Below are 8,803 nucleotides of genomic sequence, written 5' to 3' on the forward strand. Positions count from 1 at the left end.
ATTATCATCATTCAATATCATTCTCATGATTCATCATCACTTTCACATTCTTATGCAGTACTTCTTTCTTTCCCTATTCAATCATACTATACAAACTTTACATCTTTCACTCTCACAATATCTTGGCTCAAACCATTTCTCTTTATTATATTACTCTTTTCACTTTGTCTTTTTACTATGTTTTGATTACTCTTTTCTCTGTATCTCTTTACTTTTCTCTGGTTACTCTGTTCTCTGTGTTTCTTTACTCTGCTCTGATTTCTCTGCTTAACGTATGCATTTAAAGCTAATGTAAATTTCGGTATGAATAGTATGCCTGTCCCATGTATAGGTTCATTAAGTCTATACTGAAACAGTTTAACTTTTCATATAATACCTAACCCTAGTCGCGACTCAAGGACTAACTATGTTGCCCTAGTTCGTTCACTAATTTCTGTTTGTTTTTCTGTCATTAAAACTTTACAGAATTTTCTTTGGTTTTTATCTTTTCTTTAACTTTTTATCTTTTCTTTATCTTTGCCTCACTATCATGTTATTACCACTCCCTAAGTGTTTTATGAAGGTAATTATTAGATTCTGCACTTAAAGTTGTCTTTCTAAAGCTTTTACAGAAAACTGCCTTTTCCGTATTATTTTATTATTTTTATTAAAATATTATTTTTAATTAAATATTATTATTTAATATTTTATTATCATTTATTATTTTAATACTAAATTTTCGAAAATTAACTTACTTTTACTTTTAACCTTTAAAATTCACTTTTTACCACTCGTAACTTTTAATATTTCTACTTTTACCACCCTAACTTCCAGAAATTACCATATAACCCCTCAAACACCAAATAAATTACTTCCTTGCCCTTTTATGAATCAAAAAGGTGTTCTTCATTGTTCTTCACCACACTCAAAGTGTTCTTCATGTTCTTCATAAATTCTTCAGATTCTTTCTCTGTTTTTACCCGTTTTTCAGTCTTTTCCACAACCGATTTTTACCAAAATTCAAAATAAATTCCCAGCCACTAAAACACCATCTTTTCTACATGATTTTAACACAAATTGAACCTCAATTTAAACTCTAGGGTTCGTTTTTCCAGCAGCCATAAAGAACATAATTTCAAAGTTGAATATAATCAAATTTCATCAAATTTTCACCAAAATTTCAACAAGAATCACTCATATAAATCATCAATTTCAAGCACAGCCAAACCATATCATAATCACACAACTCAAACACAATCAATCAAGATTAAATTCTTTAATCCCTACCTGGTTTTGCTACTCCTAATTCGGTTAAACTTTCAGGTGGTCCTTAAGCACTTTTTCCTCCTAAATCACATCAAGAACAACTTTAAATCCAAAAACTCTCAACTGACCAAATCTCACTCAGTATGTTAGGAAGAGATATCTCACCTTAAACTTGCTGGAAATTGACATTTCTTGGCCCTCAAGTCAAGTTAAGCATGATTCCTAAGGAAGAACATCAAGAAAACACATGTTTTGCATGGTTTTCTTTGAAAACCGAATTGAAGAGGGAGGGAGACAGCCATCTTACCTTATTTCCAGCCTTGATAAGTCACATGTTTATATAGAGAAAGAAGAGAGGATCATTTTGGTGAAATCGGAGTTTTGATTTGAGTTTTGGTTCAGAAGAAATCAAGCTTTGAAGATTAAGTGTTCATGAAGTTTTCTCTCTTTTCTCTCCTTTCAATTTCGGCCAAAGGGAGTAAATGACCAGCCTTGGAGTGTCTTGGGGGTGTAAGGTGATGGTGCACAAAATTGTGATCTCAGGCAATGGCGCCAGAAACTCTGTACGCACGTCTTAATAAATCATTTTTCATTCACAACTTCGATACAACTAACCAGCAAGTGCACTGGGTCGTCCAAGTAATAAACCTTACGTCAGTAAGGGTCGATCCCACAGAGATTGTTCGCTTGAAGCAAGCTATGGTCACCTTGTAAATCTCAGTCAGGCGGATATCAAATAGTTATGGAGTTTTCGAATATTAATAATAAATAGAAAACAAGGATAGAAATACTTATGTAACTCATTGGTTAGAATTTCAGATAAGCGTATAGAGATGCATTCGTTCCTCTGAACCTCTGCTTTCCTGCTGTCTTCATCCAATCAATCTTACTCCTTTCCATGGCTGGCTTTATGTAAGGACATCACCGTTCTCAATGGCTACTTTGTATCCTCTCTGGAAAATGGTCCGATGCACTGTCACTGCATGGCTAATCGTCTAGAGGCATCACCCTTGTCAATGGCTGCATCCCATCCTCTTGTGAAAATGGTCCAAATGCTCTGTCACAGCACGGCTAATCATCTGAGGTTCTCGATCATACTGGAATAGGATTCACCCTCCTTTTGCGTCTGTCACTACACCCAGCACTCCTGAGTTTGAAGTTCGTCACAGTCATTCAATCCCAGAGTCCTACTCGGAATACCACAGACAAGGTTTAGACTTTCCGGACTCTCATGAATGCCGCCATCAATCTAGCTTACGCCACGAAGATTCTGATTAAGAGATCCAAGAGATACTCATTCAATCTAAGGTGGAACGGAAGTGGTTGTCAAGCACGCGTTTGTGGGGGAATGATGATGATTGTCACATTCATCACATTCAGGTTGAAGTGCGAATGAATATCTTAGAAGCGGAATAAGTTGAATTGAATAGAAAAACAGTAGTACTTTGCATTAATCTTTGAGGAATAGCAGAGCTCCACACCTTAATCTATGGAGTGCAGAAACTCTACCTTTGAAAAATACATAAGTGAATAGAGGGTAAGCATGGCCAAGTGGCCAGCCTCCCATGGAGGTCTAGAGATCTAAAAATGATCAAAAGATCATCTAATACACTAGTAAAAAGTCCTATTTATACTAAACTAGTTACTAGGGTTTACAGAAGTAAGTAATTGATGCATAAATCCACTTCCGGGGCCCACTTGGTGTGTGCTTGGGCTGAGCTTGAATGTTACACGTGCAGAGGTCATTCTTGGAGTTGAATGCCAGTTTGTAACGTATTTTTGGCATTCAACTCTGGCTTGTAACGTGTTTCTGGCGTTTAACTCCAGACAGCAGCGTAGAACTAGCGTTCAACGCCCTTTTACATCGTCTAAAATCGGCCAAAGTATGGACTATTATATATTGCTGGAAAGCCCTGGATGTCTAATTTCCAACGCAATTAGAAGCGCACCATTTTGAGTTTTGTAGCTCCAGAAAATCCACTTTGAGTGCAGGGAGGTCAGAATCCAACAGCATCAACAGTCCTTCTTCTATCTCTGAATCTCATTTTTGCTCAAGTCCCTCAATTTTAGCCAGAAAATACCTGAAATCACAGAAAAACATACAAACTCATAGTAAAGTCCAGAATTGTGAATTTAACATAAAAACTAATGAAAACATCCCTAAAAGTAACTAGATTCTACTAAAAACATACTAAAAACAATGCCAAAAAGCGTATAAATTATCCGCTCATCACAACACCAAACTTAAATTGTTGCTTGTCCCCAAGCAACTGAAAATCAAATAGGATAAAAAGAAGAGAATATACTATAAATTCCAAACTATCAATGAAACATAGCTCCAATCAGATGAGCGGGACTTGTAGCTTTTTGCCTCTTGAATAGTTTTGGCATCTCACTTTATCCTTTGAGGTTCAGAATGATTGGCATCTATCGGAACTCAGAGTTCAGATAGTGTTATTGATTCTCCTAGTTCAGTATGATGATTCTTGAACACAGCTACTTTAATAGTCTTGGCCGTGGCCCTAAGCACTTTGTTTTCCAGTATTACCACCGATACATAAATGCCACAGACACATAATTGGGTGAACCTTTTCAGATTGTGACTCAGCTTTGCTAAAGTCCCCAATTAGAGGTGTCCAGGGTTCTTGAGCACACTCTTCTTTTGCTTTGGACCTTGACTTTAACCGCTCAGTCTCAAGTTTTCACTTGACACCTTCACGCCACAAGCACATGGTTAGGGACAGCTTGGTTTAGCCGCTTAGGCCAGGATTTTTTTCCTTTAGGCCCTCCTATCCACTGATGCTCAAAGCCTTAGGATCCTTTTTATTTACCCTTGCCTTTTGATTTTAAGGGTTATTGGCTGTTTGCTCTTGCCTCTTAGTTTTAAGAGCTTTTGGCTTTTTCTACTTGCTTTTTTTTTTCTTTTTTTTTTTCTATTTTTTTCGCTTTTTTTTTCTGCAAGCTTTGTTCTTTGCTGCTTTTTCTTGCTTCAAGAATCATTTTTATGATTTTTCAGATTATCAAATAACATGTCTCCTTATCATCATTCTTTCAAGAGCCAACATATTTAACATTCTTAAACAACAACTTCAAAAGACATATGCACTGTTCAAGCATTCATTCAGAAAACAAGAAGCATTGTCACCACATCAATATAATTAAACTAAGTTCAAGGATAAATTCGAAACTCATGTACTTCTTATTCTTTTGAATTAAAACAGTTTTCATTTAAGAGAGGTGATGGATTCATAGGACATTCATAACTTTAAGACAAAAAGTTACTAAATACTAATGATCATGTAATGAAGACACAAACATGGATAAGCACTTAACATAGAGAAAACGAAAAACAGAGAATGTAAGAACAAGGAATGAATCCACCTTAGTGATGGTGGCGTTTCCTTCTTGAGGAACCAATGATGTCCTTGAGCTCTTTTATGTCTCTTCCTTGTCTTTGTTGCTCCTCCCTCATTGCTTTTTGATCTTCTCTTATTTCATGAAGGATGATGGAGTGCTCTTGATGTTCCACCCTTAATTGTCCTATGTTGGAGCTTAATTCTCCTAGGGAGGTGTTGATTTGCTCCCAGTAGTTTTGTGGAGGAAAATGCATTTGAGGCATCTCTGGGATCTCATGGTGATGAGCTTCATCCGTTTCTTGAGATCCATGAATGGGCTCTCTTGCTTGCTCCATCCTTTTCTTAGTGATGGGCTTCTCTTCCTCAGTGGGAATGTCTCCTTCTATGAAAGCTCCAGCTGAGTAACATAGATGGCAAATAAGATGAGGGAAAGCTAGCCTTGCCCCAGGAGAGGGCTTTTCGGCTATTTTGTAGAGTTCAAGGGAGATGACTTCATGAACTTCTACTTCCTCTCCAATCATGATGCTATGAATCATGATGGCCCGATCCACAGTAACTTCAGATCGGTTGCTAGTAGGGATAATGGAGCGTTGGATGAACTCCAACCATCCTCTAGCCACAGGCTTGAGGTCCAGTTTTCTTAATTGAACCGGCTTGCCTTTGGAGTCAATCTTCCATTGAGCTCCTTCCACACATATGTCCATGAGGACTTGGTCCAACCTTTGATTAAAGTTGACCCTTCTAGTGTAGGGGCGTGCATCTCCTTGTATCATAGGCAAGTTAAACGCCAACCTCACATTTTCCAGACTAAAATCTAAGTATTTCCCCCGAACCATTGTAATATAATTCTTTGGGTTTGGGTTCTTACTTTGATCATGGTTCCTAGTGATCCATGCATTGGTATAGAACTCTTGAACCATTAGGATGCCGACTTGTTGGATGGGGTTTGTTAGAACTTCCCAACATCTTCTTTGGATTTCATGTCGGATCTCCGGATACTCATTTCTCTTGAGTTTGAAAGGGACCTCAGGGATCACCTTCTTCTTGACCACAACATCATAGAAGTGGTCTTGATGGGCTTTGGAGATGAACCTTTCCATCTCCCATGACTCGGAGGTGGAAGATTTTGTCTTCCCTTTCCCTTTTCTAGAGGATTCTCCGGTCTTAGGTGCCATCAATGGTAATGGAAAAACAAAAAGCTTATGCTTTTACCACACCAAACTTAGAATATTACTCGCCCTCGAGCAAGAGAAGAAAGAATAGATGAAGAAGAAGAAGAAGAAAATATGGAGGAGAGGGGGTGTATTCAGCCAAGAAGGGGAAGAGAGGGTTGTGTTGTGTGAAAATGAAGAAGAATGGAGGGCTTTATATAGGGAAAGGAGGGGGGGTAAGGTTCGGCCATAAGGTTGGGTTTTGGGTGGGAAATTGATTTTGAATTTTGAAGGTAGGTGAGGTTTATGAGGTAGGTTTATGGGGAAGAGTGGATGGATGTGAGTGGTGAAGTGGTTATAGGGAAGAGAGATTGAGGTGATTGGTAAAGAGTTTTGGGGAAGAGTGTTTATGGGATTGTGTGAAAGAGGGGTGAGAAGAAGTGAGTGGAGGTAGGTGGGGATCCTGTGGGGTCTACAGATCCTGAGGTGTTCAAAGATTTACAATCTTGCACCAAATTAGGCATGCAAAATGCCCTTGCACACAACTCTGGGTGTTCAGCGCCAGACTGGTGCTTGTTCTCGGCGTTGAACGCCCATTTGTTGCCCATTTTTGGCGTTGAACGCCAGAACCATGCTTGTTCTGGGCGTTCAGTGCCAGCTCTTCTCCAGGGTGCAATTCTGGCGTTCAAACGCCCAGATGCTGCCCATTTTGGGCATTCAGCGCCAGAACCATGCTCTGTTCTGGCGTTGAACGCCAGCCAGATGCTTCTTACTGGCGTTTAAACGCCAGGAAGGTCTTCTTCTAGGGTGTGATTTTTCTTCTGCTATTTTTGATTCCGTTTTCAATTTTTATATTTATTTTGTGACTCCACATGATCATGAACCTAATAAAACATGAAAGAACAAGAAAAATAAAAGTAGATAAATAAAAATTGGGTTGCCTCCCAACAAGCGCTTCTTTAATGTCAATAGCTTGACAGTGGGCTCTCATGGAGCCTCACAGATGTTCAGAGCATTGTTGAGAGTTCCCAACACCAAACTTAGAGTTTGGATATGGGAGTTCAACACCAAACTTAGAGTTTAGTTGTGGCCTCCCAACACCAAACTTAGAGTTTGACTGTGGGGGCTCTGGTTGACTCTGTTTTGAGAGAAGCTTTTTATGCTTCCTCTCCATGTTTACAGAAGGATAACCTTGAATTGTAAACACAAGGGAGTCCTCACTCAATTGAAGGACTAATTCACCTCTGTCAACATCAATCACAGCTCTTGCTGTAGCTAGGAAGGGTCTTCCAAGGATGATGAATTCATCCTGATCCTTCCCAGTATCTAGGATTATGAAATCAGCAGGGATGTAAAGGCCTTCAACCTTTACTAACACGTCCTCTACTTGTCCATAAGCCTGTTTTCTTGAATTGTCTGCCATCTCTAATGAGATTTTAGTAGCTTGCACCCCAAAGATTTCTCTATTACAGAGAGAGGCATGAGGTTTATCCCTGAACCAAGGTCACACAGAGCCTTTTCAAAGATCATGTTGCCTATGGTACAAGGTATTACGAACTTTCCAGGATCCTGTTTCTTCTGAGGCAATGTCAGTTGATCCAGATCACTTAGTTCATTGGTGAACAAGGGAGGTTCATCTTCCCAAGTCTCAATACCAAATAATTTGGCATTCAGCTTCATGATTGCACCAAGGTACTTGGTAACTTGCTCTTCAGTAACATCCTCATTCTCTTTAGAAGATGAATACTCGTCAGAGCTCATGAAGGGCATAAGGAGGTTCAATGGAATCTCTATGGTCTCTAGATGAGTCTCAGATTCCTTTGGTTCCTCAAAGGGAAACTCCTTATTGATCACTGGACGTCCCAGGAGGTCTTCCTCACTGGGATTTACGTCCTCCCCTTCCTCTCCAGGTTCGGCCGTGTTGACTATGTCAATGGCCTTGCACTCTCCTTTTGGATTTTCTTCTGTATTTCTTGGGAGAGTACTAGGAGGGATTTCAGTGATCCTTTTCCTCAGCTGGCCCACTTGTGCCTCTAAATTTCTAATGGAGGACCTTGTTTCATTCATGAAACTTACAATGGCCTTAGATAGATCAGAGACTAAGTTTGCTAAATTAGAGGTATTTTGTTCAGAGTTCTCTGTCTGTTGCTGAGTGGATGATGGAAAAGGTTTACTATTGTTAAACCTATTTCTTCCACCATTATTAAAGCCTTGTTGAAGCTTTTGTTGATCCTTCCATGAGAGATTTGGGTGATTTCTCCATGAGGGTTTATAGGTGTTTCCATAAGGTTCACCCATGTAATTCACCTCTGCTATTGCAGGGTTTTCAGGATCATAAGCTTCTTCTTCAGAAGATGCCTCTTTAGTACTATTGGATGCAGCTTGCATTCCATTCAGACTCTGAGAAATCATATTGACTTGCTGAGTCAATATTTTATTCTGAGCCAATATGGCATTCAAAGTATCAATTTCAAGAACTCCCTTCTTCATAGGCGTCCCATTACTCACAGGATTCCTCTCAGAAGTGTACATGAACTGGTTATTAGCAACCATGTCAATGAGTTCTTGAGCTTCTGCAGGCGTTTTCTTTAAGTGAATGGATCCACCTGCAGAGGTATCCAATGACATTTTAGCTAATTCAGACAAACCATCATAGAATATGTCCACGATGGTCCATTCTGAAAGCATGTCAGAAGGATACTTTTTGGTCAGTTCTTTGTATCTCTCCCAAGCTTCATAGAGGGATTCACCTTCTTTCTATCCGAAGGTCTGAACATCCACTCTAAGCTTACTCAGCTTTTGAGGAGGAAAGAACTTGGCTAAGAAAGCCTTGATCAGCTTATCCCAAGAGTTCAGGCTATCCTTAGGTTGAGAGTCCAACCATACTCTAGCTCTGTCTCTTACAGCAAAAGGGAAAAGCATGAGCCTGTAGACTTCAGGATCTACTCCATTAGTCTTAACAGTATCACATATCTACAAGAATTCAGTTAAGAACTGAAAAGGATCTTCAGATGGAAGTCCATGAAACTTGCAGTTCTGCTGCATCAGAGA

General features: G+C 39.3%; 1 non-coding gene across 1 annotated transcript; it reads left to right on the forward strand.

Annotated features, from left to right (window-relative positions):
* Positions 1-8,434: 8,434 nt before the first annotated feature.
* LOC148553452 (small nucleolar RNA R71) lies at positions 8,435-8,542 on the forward strand. The gene has a single exon (XR_015893936.1). It is a non-coding gene; the product is annotated as a small nucleolar RNA R71 (small nucleolar RNA).
* Positions 8,543-8,803: the final 261 nt, after the last annotated feature.

This window comes from Arachis ipaensis, chromosome B7 (genome assembly GCF_059453495.1).
Source record: "Arachis ipaensis isolate K30076 ecotype BB chromosome B7, ASM5945349v1, whole genome shotgun sequence".
Taxonomy (NCBI): Eukaryota; Viridiplantae; Streptophyta; class Magnoliopsida; order Fabales; family Fabaceae; genus Arachis; species Arachis ipaensis.